Below are 12,391 nucleotides of genomic sequence, written 5' to 3' on the forward strand. Positions count from 1 at the left end.
TGCATACCTGTGTATATATACAATACATTTTTAAAATATGCTGGCTCATAGCTTAGATAATGGGTTTTGTGTTAAATTAAGTGTAGAAGAAATCCTTGTATTTATAAAAAAAAGTGGTACAATTAAACAAGGGATTATCAAAGAGGGTAGACTTGATTCTTTTTCAGACTAGTTATTTCCTTTTTTAATGGAAAGTGCTTGAATATAGACCACTCTGCTGTAGGAAACATAAATAGATTAAAAATGACTAACTCTAGAAGTTTGTTGACTGTTCTCTTTTTGCGTAGTGTTATGCAGCCCTCAGATAGAAAAATGATGCCTTTCTCTAAATGCCTAGGCTTGATGAAGTTACGGTTAATTGCCTTCTAGATTCTGAATAGAATTTCATTTAAAAGCATGAAGATGATATACATGTCTAAGAATGGCTTAACAACATTAACTTGAGTTTTAGCTCTAACTTTAGATCTCCAAATAAGCATGAGTAGGAAATATTAACCATCATAATGACTTGTTTAAGTTTCCTTTTCTTTATATTTTTGAAAAAACTTTTTGTAGTTGGTGTATGTAAACTTTTGCATAGAACTAACATCAGTGACGTTCATAGTAATAGTTACTCAGTTAAACTGTCTTTATCCCAAAATGTCATATAGTATGTTGGGCTTCCTCCCTTTTAATCCTGCTATTGATTATTAATATGTAACTTAAGAGTCTGTGGGTGAGCCACTCATTAGTTATTCCCAGAGCATCACAATGTCATATACAAAAACAAATGTTACGTTTAGTGGCTTGCTAACTCAGCACTCTTTCTGAGATGCCTTATCTTTACAACTTTAAAAGGCAGAATTTAAATTCTGATTTTATATAGGCCAGTGTGAGTGCAGTGATCTAAATTTGGCTTTCCAAATTAGTATCATTAACCAGGAAGCCTGAATGCCCACAAGATGGGCTGATGATGGCTTAATTGTGTTCAAATGTTTCCCAAATTAGTTGCTGTGTTTGAAAACTTGGCCAGGTGAAATTGAAACAAGCTTTTCAGGGAACAGTGAGAAAAACAGAAGGCAGATCAAGTTTGGGCCTGCCAATCTTTGACAGACTTGCTTTAACTTTCTCTCCCTGAAGTTCTTTGTCTTATATTCTCTCTGCCCTGAAATTGTGATGCAAAGGTTATGAGAAGCATGTGAAAATAGCCAGTGAGTTATTAATGTCTGCTATGACTTGAGCATCACAGAACAGCACAGGGTGGCTCCAGTGATCGCCTTTCTTTCCATATGTTACATCCAGTCTCTTGAGCTGTCCAGAAGTGTCGTATTCCTTCAATGAAATCAGATCAGTGCATTAATATGCTCCTCTACTTTGAAGCTCATAGTTACTTGTCGAAGTAATATTTTGCTTAAACCAACTTTCCCTGAAATATAAGAAAGCAAATTACTCGATTCTTGAAATTCTGTTGCAGGCTCTTTGCCAACACCCAATTTTCACACGTATTGATGTGATGGACACTTTTAACAAATAGGAGTTTTCATTTGTTTATATTCATCTGGATAGAATTGAAAAGACAATATTGAAACAGGTTTTTTTTTTATGAAGTGGATCTAATAGTTAACAACCTCTTTACAATACTAAATTTTGAGTCTTAAAAAAAAACTCTTTATATTCCATTTTGGGACGTGATTGCCTTTTTCTTCTACCCTTTGTTGCTTTGTTTTGTTTTCATAAGAATGTCAATTTTGTTGGCTCATATTTGACATATTATCTTTTTTTAAAGATTGATTGATTGATTGATTGATATTTTGGGGGGGTAATTAAGTTTTTTTATTTACTGCTTTTTTTAGAGGAGTTACTGGGGAATGAACCCATGACCTCGTGCATGCAAAGCATGCGCTCTACCAGTTTGAGCTATACCCTCCCCACTGTTGGCTCATATTTGAGCACATACCCAAAGGCTGCCCTTGTAGAGCTATAGCTTATTGTTTTCTGTTCCTTCAGAAATTGAGAGCAAGGCATTATCAAAACCAATAGTAATACATTGATATCCCTCCTTGGTAGTACATCAACTCTTTTGGCTCATTAGCATCATATATTTTCAATGGTGAAAGTTGCCAGAGGAGACCAGAGTTCTATGGAAAGTTTCAGTATCTAGGAATTGGTGGAGAAGGAATTCCATGGTACCAGGAAGAAGGCAAACCAATTAATTCACGAATTTTTAGCAAGGGTTCCTTTCTTCCACTGATAAATTAAAAAATAAATGACACTATAATATTTCTTTAAAAATGATTTGGTCATCTTCTGATACCATTTGTAAATGTCCTTGATAGCAGAAGGTGAAGGAGAAACTAAATAGAAATTGCCCAGGTTGGGTGAGTATATTGAAAATAGTCACATTTGTTTTGATCGAAAATGACTGCTATCCTATCAAGATATCCAAAGTGATGTTCTGTGGTTATCATATCACCCTTCCTTCAAAAGTAAAATTGATTTCCTCATAGTCTAGATGTTGGCTTCTAGGGCCATTTCAGGGAAGCCACGATGAGCTGTTGGATGTCTGCCAACATGCACTTAACAATTTTGGGATGAGCATAAAGCGCTTTGAGGATCCAAAAGGAAATAGAAATGAATTAGTCAGTATGCCTGCTATAAAAGGAAATGCTTCAATAAAGAGAAAGCCGTTTTATTTTACATAACAGATTTATCTATTCCATAGAGTTTGATATATATTTCTTAAATATCTGTTTATTGAATCTTATTTGTCCTATAATCATGATAAAAGTTTCTATGCATTCTCCACTTATGTAACTTAATAAAATGCCAATCTGATAGAACAGTGTTCAAATAAAACATGTTATATATAAAATGTTGAAAAAATTGCTTTCAGTTGGTACTAGTCTTGGATTTTCTTTAAAGCAAAACTGACCTCACAGAGCAGAACATCCTGAATTGAAGCCTTTCAGCTGCTAGTAAAACATCTTCCTACTCTTCTACTATTCCAAACTGTTCAGATTTGCACCATAGTGAAAGTGATACTTTTAGATATGAATGAATCAAATCTGACTAAATGCAGGAGATGATAATATCATACCATTTTTCCAAATGAAAATGCCCAAGCAAATGTGAAACTGTTCTTCACATTTATAAAAATTAACTATTAAAGAACCTCAGGTTCTTTTGTTGTTGTTGTTGTTGTTGACATAACAGGCATTTTCACATACATACACATACAGGTCATATTTTCAGGAGCATGAGAAAGCCTATATGCTTTTTGGATGGTGTCTCTGGATTCTAGACCAGAATGTCAGAGCTAGAATAGATCTTAGGTATCATGAAGTTAACCTTCTCATTTTACAGGGAGAAAAGTGAGTCTGACAGAGATATGCCTGCATCTGAGGTGACTCCTATTTGTACAGGATACAACCCACAAACAAAGAATACATTGTAGGAATTTCATATTCAGATATGCCATTTTAAAAATGTCTATACTCCTCTCTTGCTTTTCTGGAAAACACTTGCATGATACAAAGTATTTAATAGATTTTAAATTTTATTTCTAAATCTCATCTCTTCTCCCCCTTTTAGACAATGGTCACATTGAAATGGTTATGAATGCTAAATCATATTGAATACTTAACAAACTGTTGAAAATTATGGAACTATAATTCCACAAAAGGTTGTTATAAAAAAAAAAAAGCAAGTGGCTCATGTGGACAACAGAACCCTTGTATATAATACTGTAGTCTCATAATTCAAAATATGCTTGTTATTTGATGTAACATAAGAGTTCAAGAATAAAAATCTTTGTATTATTTATTCTGCAGTTTTAGGTTCATAAAATTTCTTTAAAGAGATTTTCCTTTTACCAAGCCAGCATGACTACATGTTAGACGCTTGGAATGTTCAAGCTCACCTTTTCAGCACATGTATCAGCAGTTTCCCTAGCAGTGAGAGTCCATAGTTTTCTTTACAAAAATTTGTTGCTTACTACCTTGAGAACACTATTAAATAGGTGAATGTAAGTAATACAAACTCTTCAATGAATTTAGAGTTGTATTTAAGAGCACTCACAGCAAAGATACTGCTAAGAATACTAAAAAGATCACGTGTACATATATATGTGCTGTAGGCACATAGATGTACATTTTATTTGGTGACCAGAGCTGGAATCTGAGAAAGACTGTTCTTTCTCCATGACTTCTAAGGACTGAGTTTAAAGTTCTCATTCATAAATAGGAAATATTTTATCAAGTGTATGTTAAGCTTATTTTTCTGTTATTTATGAGTTTGGTTGGTTATTTATTTGTTTTACTGAAGAAAGCTTTGGTCTAGTGGAAAGAAAATACTGGTAAGATTTCTAGTATTCTCTTCATTCATTCTCTTTATGTCCAAAATCTGAAAATCTAGGGTTGTCACCAGTTAGGCCAGAGTGCAGTTACTCCAGCTTGCTCACTGCTCCATGGAACAGTGGAATAGAAGGAAAGCCATGGGCATGTGGCTCAGCGGTCCCTCCATCAGTCAGGAGCCTTGTAACCTGAGGGCCTGGCAGTGAGCATTCCAGCATCCATGCTGACTGATAGAAACAGAGCATAGAAGCTGCGCCACGCCCACGTCATGACTATATATAGCACATTCTAGAAAATTGCATTTATGTTCAGTAGTGTATCACATGTGCATGTACAGCTGTCTTCATTATTTTTGGAGAAATTATATTTGAGAATACTATATTGGGATTTAAAAAGAAAAGGATCTATTTGGTTTCTTTTTTTCTTGTATTTGTGTTCTATATAAATTACAAATCATGTAGTGTTACTATTAATTTAATCAAGTTAGTAATTTATGTACATATATTTAACGTTTGTGTCACCATGATCAAAGCAAAAAGCACTTTAATCTGTCTTCTGCAGATAGGAAATGAAGTCATTAAGATAGTACATTTTTGATACATTGCTATACATAGTAGGAGAGCCCAGTTGGAAATATAACAAGTGTTTAATGTTCTTTTGATTTTTAGTATAAAGAAATACAGTCTAAAATAAGAACTAGGCACCAAATGCCATATTCATTATTTTCCTCTGAAAAATTGCATATTCTAGACAGTCATTCATAACCTTGTTCCTTAAGTAAGAAACGATGATAGTCTACGAGACATATGTTCTAAATGCTTCAGTTTCTTTTATCTCATTGTTTTAAAGAAGGTATCAGTGTAACACAGGCAACAAAGTTTCTTTATTTATATATATTCAAATATAGTTTTAATATTAAAAGTTTAGTATGGAAACAGAAAGATTGGCAGTTAATGAAAGGCACAGTATTTACTACTCAAAAAAATAATCTGATGTATGGACAAGATTCCAGTAATTAGAAAGAAAAGCGCTAATGACAGGAAAACCAGAATAAAAAGATACAGCATGTTTCTCATGCCGGTGGAGGAGTGGGATTTCTTTCATAGCAAATTTGGAGAAATGTGTCAACTCCAGAGATGTTTTTGATTGTCACAACTAAGAGAGGGGCACTAGTTGCTTCTAGTAGGGAGAGACCTGAGAAACTGTTAACATCCTATAAGGCACAGAGCAGCCCCTGGATAATAAACAAAGAATTATTTGGCCCAAAATATCATAGTGCCAAGGTTGAGAAACCTGTTCTAGGCTAAAGCATCTCTCTCCCACCAGTGGAAAATTATGGCCAAAGAAAATTATTATATTCAGAAAAATAAGTCTTTAGTATTTGCATTCTGTTTTTATTAATTAATTTAGCTACACACCAAGTTAGATCCTGAACTATGGGGCATTCACATATGGGATCCTCAAAGTTGGCCAACTTACTCCAAAAAAGGTATCAACTTGATTGTACATTTGGCCCATATCTGCACCTGTTTATCAGAGTATTGCTATTTTCCCAGTGTGGGTCGACTTGCTTCTTTATTTCTGTACCGGGGGAAGCGTTTTTGAGCAGGCAACTGTAGAGCTGTAACAGCCTCAGGGTGGCCCCTGGGAGGATGGCCCTGTGTCTTCACCAGTACGTTTCCTCCCAGGTCAGCTTTGCCTCTGTGCTTTTTATTATTGTTCTGTCTCCTGTACGGTGGGTATGTGTACATTTGTTTAGGATCCCCCAGAAGAGGAATATTGGATGGCAATTTCTCTCATTTATTTCCTAAATTCTTCTTAATGGTGGTCCTGGTAAGCCCAGCAAATTTTCTAACAGCTGTAAGCAAGTAGCTGTCAGTTTGAGTAGAGAAACTCCCATGAAGACAGCAGTTAGATTTCCCGGCGCGATCAAAGTAGTTTTTCCTAAGAATTGTCTTTGCTATAACACCCAAGAGCTGTGGTGGTTTACTGTAGGCAGACAGTGTTGCTGTTGTAGGGCCTGCTTGCTTTCGGGGTTAAGTAAAGATTTCAGTTAGTATTGTGAGAAGGTTAGATAAGGGAAGAATTCCCAAGATGGCTGTAGTCCCTGATGTTTAGACATGCCCTGGCCCAGGTAATACTATGTTGTAGACATTGCCTTCCTTGTATTTACTGATTAGTGGCCAGGGAGGAGGGCCACGGTAGGATGCCTGTGGCCGCTTGGTTAGTGCACTATCTTTCCACCTCAGTAAATGAGGCTTATACTGGCGGGGGAGAGAGATTATTATAATTAATAGAAAAAGAGGTTAATATTTGTAACATTGTTGGTGGGGTTTATATTTATCACCATCCCAGGGATCAGAAGGAGCTACAGTTTTTATCTCTATAACCTTGTGTTGTTTGTTGGTACAGACTCTGGCTTACAGAGTTTTTAATTTGATTGCACCATTTGTGAGTATCTGCTCACATATAATATTGGTTGCATACTATCTCAGGGCATTCCTTAACAGCGACTTGGTATGTAGTGGCCATTGTTCTGTTCCTTTGATGGCACTAGTTAATAATAGTGGGTATATCTGATATGAAGGAAAAGTTGACCTTTTGGGTTTAGAAGGCATTTAAGAAACACATACTGTGTCTCAGTCTGGCTTTGTGGGAATAGGTGTTGCTAGTACTAGTAAACATAGAGGGGAGTGTGTTAGCCTCGGTGTTGATGTAGGTGGTCATGCTAGTGGGATTGACCAACCCAGTTAGCCAACAGCATGGCTCCCATTGTCCCCAGGGACAACAGCACATAGTATGTTGTTTCTAGGCGTACCTAGTCAGCAGTAAGATGTAAGTTACCAGGGCATTACAGCAATGAATGTATGGAAGACACTGGTGAGAGTGAGAGCTTCACAGGGAAGGAGGGGGCACAGTGACAGAGTGGGAGTTAACAGCGGAGATCATCCGTGGCCAGTGGTGGAAGGTCTCGTTGTCCTCTGGGTGTTGCCAGAATGCTGTTACACAGTCCAGGGGTGATGAGTTCCACTTCCTAGGTGTTGGGAGTGGGTCCCAGTTTGTCCCATACTGCTTTTAGTTGAGCAGAGTATGTGGGCAGCAGGTGAGAATGCCTCTTTCCAGATGATTAGGGGTGGTTTTTTCAGCTTATGCTGGATGATGGGAGGATGCAGCTAAGGGTGGTCTCAGATGGTTCAGGATCAAGGGATAAGTGGCTAGGCTTTGGATTTTCTGTGAGAAAAAAGGGAAAGGTGAAAGTACCAGATGATTGTTTCTTTGCTGTGAGCAGCAATCAGCAATGTCAAGTTTCCCATGTCTGTGAAAATTGGTCAGTGGATGTATCTGGTGTGTATATAAATACCACCCTTTATACTCTCATTTATTGTCCATTTAAATATGGTGTAGCTGGCTATCAGTGTGTGTGTGTGTGTGAGAGAGAGAGAGAGAGAGAGAGAATTTAATGGAATCAGAATTATGAGTAGTATTTTTTACCATTTTGGGGAGGCTGTCTCTCAGTAGCCCTTGTTTTAAAAGCTCCTTATATCTTTCTTTCATACTTACTACTGTAACATGATAGGATAGGTTTTTTTTAAAGCTTTGTATTTTATAATGTCCCTTATTGTATTTATTCAGTGGTGAAATGGAAGCCTTGATCTGACTGTATGCCTTGTGGCATGCCTAAAGTCTGTAAAGCTGTGTTGGTAACCCCTCAGTAATATTAGCAGAGGTTTGCACCTTACACATATAAACTCATAGAAGAGCTTTGTAGGTATCCACCATTGTTGAAATACATTTAATGGCTCCTTCCTGGGAGATGCCCAGTGAAATCAGTTTGCCAGGACTGATGTGGTCCTTTTCCTTTGTCAGTTTCTCCTCCCATGAAGTAATTTTATTCTGTACTTCTGGCATGTGGGTTCTAATGATGTATAAATCTCTCTCTGCTATGTTGGCTCTTCCAGTGACAACCCATCTTCATAACCTAATGATGTCCTAAAGCCTTGACCTCTCATGTACCCACCAATAGAAAGGGTATGATGATCCATCTCAAAGTTTGAAAAAAAGTCTCCCTCCTTCAAGAGGCTTACCTGCTTTGGTGGTTTGGTTACTTTGTCAGCTTTGGCTTTGTGTCATGCCTCCTGTGTGTCTTGTGTGGTGTGAGCCATGATATAGGCAGAGTGAAAGCCAATACAGCAATTCTTTCTCACATCAATTGACCCAAATGTCTGCCCCTTGTATTTTCCAGCCCTGATTTTGCCAAAATCTCAACCGAGTAGTTAGCTCGTTAGGCACTAACCAGATGTCCGTAAAGATACGGGTCTTAGAGTACCCCTGACAAACGTTTTCTTATTTCTAGGAAGACTGTACAGTCCACGGGCACTTCAACCCAGTCCCTGAAATGGAAATTGGAGGGTTTGAAAAGGGGTGATGGGCTACGGGTTGTCCACGGTCTGGCTCCCTTGTACCCCATATTCTCTCCCTTGTTGAAGAAAGACCATTGCTTTATTTATTTTGAGAGTGCCGAGTATCCTCCCTCCAGTCCCCACTGAACAAGAGTCGGAGGCATTTGTCAAGTTAACCTCAATGGCAGGGCATGTGGCTACTTCCTCAAGAAGTTGTGAAACTCCAGGAGAGCCCGGTTTAGCTAAAACCTGTGATATCATTTCCATTTTAATAAAGAGGCTTCTGTTGCTGATCCAGTTGTACAGGTACCTTTTCCCATTATCTAGTACATAATGGGAATCTCAGTCCATCGCATAATTGGCTCTGTCCAGTAAGGGCTTCGTCTTTGAGAGTGCCCAGTACACCACCACGTGTTGCTTCTCTAGTGGTAAAAATACCTTTGGGCTGAGTTTGGGAGCCACCGTCATGAAAAGCCCATAAGTAGGCATTTTCCTGTCTTTCTGACTCTTGCAAGCAAATTTTGGGGTATTCATAACCTCTGATTGTAAATCCTGTTCTCAAGGTACAAGCTGGAGGGTGAAGAAACAGCCTCCTTCAGTTTATCTAGGGTATGTTGTCGTTCAGGTTCCACTGAGAAGTGGAAGACTTGTGGGTGACTTGCTCGATGAGGGCTGTCAAGTTTTAGAGGTGAAGGGTGGGTTGGTAGTGGAATCCAAATATTCCTGCCAAATGTTGTGAGAGGCTCATCAGTTAGGATTTTGTCTTTTACTTGATTGGGGATAGTTTGCCTTTCTGAATTCCAGATGTATCCCCTGCATTTAACAGACTGGGAAGGACGTATACCTTATGCAGGTGTCCATTCCCTCTCAGTGAGGTGTTTATTCACAGCTGTGATGGTCTGGGAGACAGAGTATTGGTCAGGTCCAGTGAGAAGGGTGTCATCAGTAGAATGCCAACACCAATGTTTTGGTGGGTGTGTGGGACAGGTGTCTTAAGTCTCATCAGCAAATCCCATGTGCAATTTCACAGTTATTTAAGTAGTCAGAAAAGGGTGTGCTATTGACCCTCAAAGGTGAAGACAAGTTGTGGTTGACTCTCCTGTGAATTTTTTACTGAATAGAACATGTTAGTTTCTTAAGACACTTCTGATTTCAAAGTCCACCAGGCATCAGAAGTAAAATTTCAGAATTTAGTCAGAAAAATCACAACTCTATTCTTGTTTTCATTTCTTTGAAGTTACTACTTTGATATCAAGGGTGAAATTCACTGAGGGGAGTTCGGGGAGGTGTGTTTTCCTTTTCATCCTGTAGGTGTCATCGCCTAAATCCTAAATGTTTAGTGCTTTCATTTTCTAAGAATTCTGAGATGGGTTTTATATCAAAATCTGATATTTTGAATGGTACTTTTAAAATTTTGCTGATTTGCCATATGCCATTAAGTAAAATTGAGGCCCTGTATTGAGGTCTCCTGAAAGGCAGTGTAGAAGCTCATGAAAATTTTGAAGTAGGTGCTCATGCTTCACATCTGTGGAAATTGTATTTAAATTTAGCATTAAAGATCATTTTATCTTTGTCTTTCATTCCAGGAACTTGTGTCCCTGAAGCCTGGTAAAGCTGCAGAGCTGGTTTCCACTCACTTTTCTGAACAGATTGAAACAGTCAGTAAAAAACTTCAGGTAAGTTTTGCAGAATATATTGGGAAGAAACATCTAATGGAGAGACAGTTATTGAACCTGCACTTAAGAACTTTTGATTGTGATTATTTCTTCAGTTGATAGTTCCTTTTAATAGCAGTTTCTACACATTGTGTGTGTGTGTGTATTTGGGAGCAGTTGTGGATCTCTGAGTCTGGACATGAGGGTGTTCATCTTTGTGCATAAGAAACACTAACATCACAGAGACATTTATGGAGCTGTAACCTGCACTCACCCTGGACATCGTCACCACAGAGGGCCGCCCCCCCCTTTCTGTAGTAGCTGTAATGGTGTTCTCTTTGGGTTTCATGTTATTTGTTCAGACTTCTGTCATCCTCAGAAAGGGTTAATGATGAGTAGAATTTTTCTTGGGAAATCTTCCCTAGAATACAGCTGTATTAATGTTGAGTAGTGAGATGCCCAGTTGGAAGTACTGTGTCATGGAGCTAGCGTTCCCCTCGTCACCACCACGGCACTGCTGGGCAGGTGCTTTGCTCACTACCATTATGGCCACGAGTGACAGAGATGGGGAACAGGACAGTGACAGGGACACGTAGCACAACCCAGGGTCCCCATGTAGCAATAATAGTTGTAGGAGACACGTACACAGGATGGAAACCAGAGCGTGAGTGGGAGGCAGCTGGCATAAGAGACAGAGATACGGAGTTCATTCATTCACACATTTCATTTTGCACGACTGTGGCCCCCCATGCACCACAGTACGGTAGGCTCTGGGGGCACAGGTAAGTGTACAGTGTTTTCTTTAATTTTTTCATATGAAGCAGAGAAGCACTTGTATAAACATAGTATAGTGTTAAAAGCTCTCCACCAGACATATGGGAAAAAGTGTTGCAGGAACAAGAGGAGAGAGGGATAGACTGTGAGAGAGCCAGACAGGAGTTCCCAGATACGCGTGAACTGGGCTTAAATAGTTGGTGTCAGTTTTCTAGGCAGAGAATTAAGAGGGAGTTGTAGATAAAGGGTCCTGGGTGTGTAGAGAGTTAAAGGGACAAAGCAGCACGCATATTCAGAGGGTGACGTGGTGGGGGCGATAGCAGAAGTTTAAGCTATAAATGGTGTGTCGAGGGGAAGAATTAGAAGTATAGAGACTGGAAAATAGGGTTTCGGGGCTTACAGTGAACAACTTAATATGTAAAGCTAAGAAATAATATACTGAGTCTTCTGTGTACTGGAGAATGACTAAAGGCTTTTAGGCAAGGGAACTATACCGTTAGATTCATTTTATAGAAGATTAACCGTGTAGTGTGAGTATGACTTAGAGGCACCACCACTGAATATTGTTACTGAACATTGTTTTTCCATTTAAAGTGAGAAATACCATGATTTAGAAGGTCTCTGATGTAATTCGCACTGTTACCTGGCCAATAAGTGGTCTTGGTTTCAAAGTAACACTTTTTACCTGTAGCCTTAATTATAGATGTGATTACATAATGCTGCTCTCTTGCCTTTTTTGTTTTCAGAGAAGATCTCCATGTAAATCAACAATTGCTGCAAATGTCTCCCCGTGTCACAGAGCCGTTCTCTGAGCTGCTGTGTCCATTCAGCACCAGCCAAGTTGTAGAGATGCTGCCAGTCCTGGGGTGCTGCCGCCTGGAAGAAAGCATTCCGGTAAGACCAATGGTGTAGAGGAGGCAAGAGTCGGCTTTCTTTAATCATCCACTGTTGTATAAATGAGCAAAGGGAGACTCGTATTAAATTACCTGCCTGCGTTCGTACCTGGTAAGTGCTAGCAGCTGAGATTAAACCCAGATACTCCGTGGTGCATGGGCTCCATTGCTGTGATAAATTTCATCTCCATTTATTCCAGTAAAATCAGAAGCAGCACATGCCCATCGTTGTTATTAATCAAGGTTCACAGCTATTCAAGTCAACTTGATAAATGTAGAAAAAGGAATAGCATAAAAATATTAAAGGAGAAAACAAGCTGTTACTTGTAGGTGCTGAT

The sequence above is a fragment of the Camelus dromedarius genome, chromosome 28 (assembly GCF_036321535.1).
Source record: "Camelus dromedarius isolate mCamDro1 chromosome 28, mCamDro1.pat, whole genome shotgun sequence".
Taxonomy (NCBI): Eukaryota; Metazoa; Chordata; class Mammalia; order Artiodactyla; family Camelidae; genus Camelus; species Camelus dromedarius.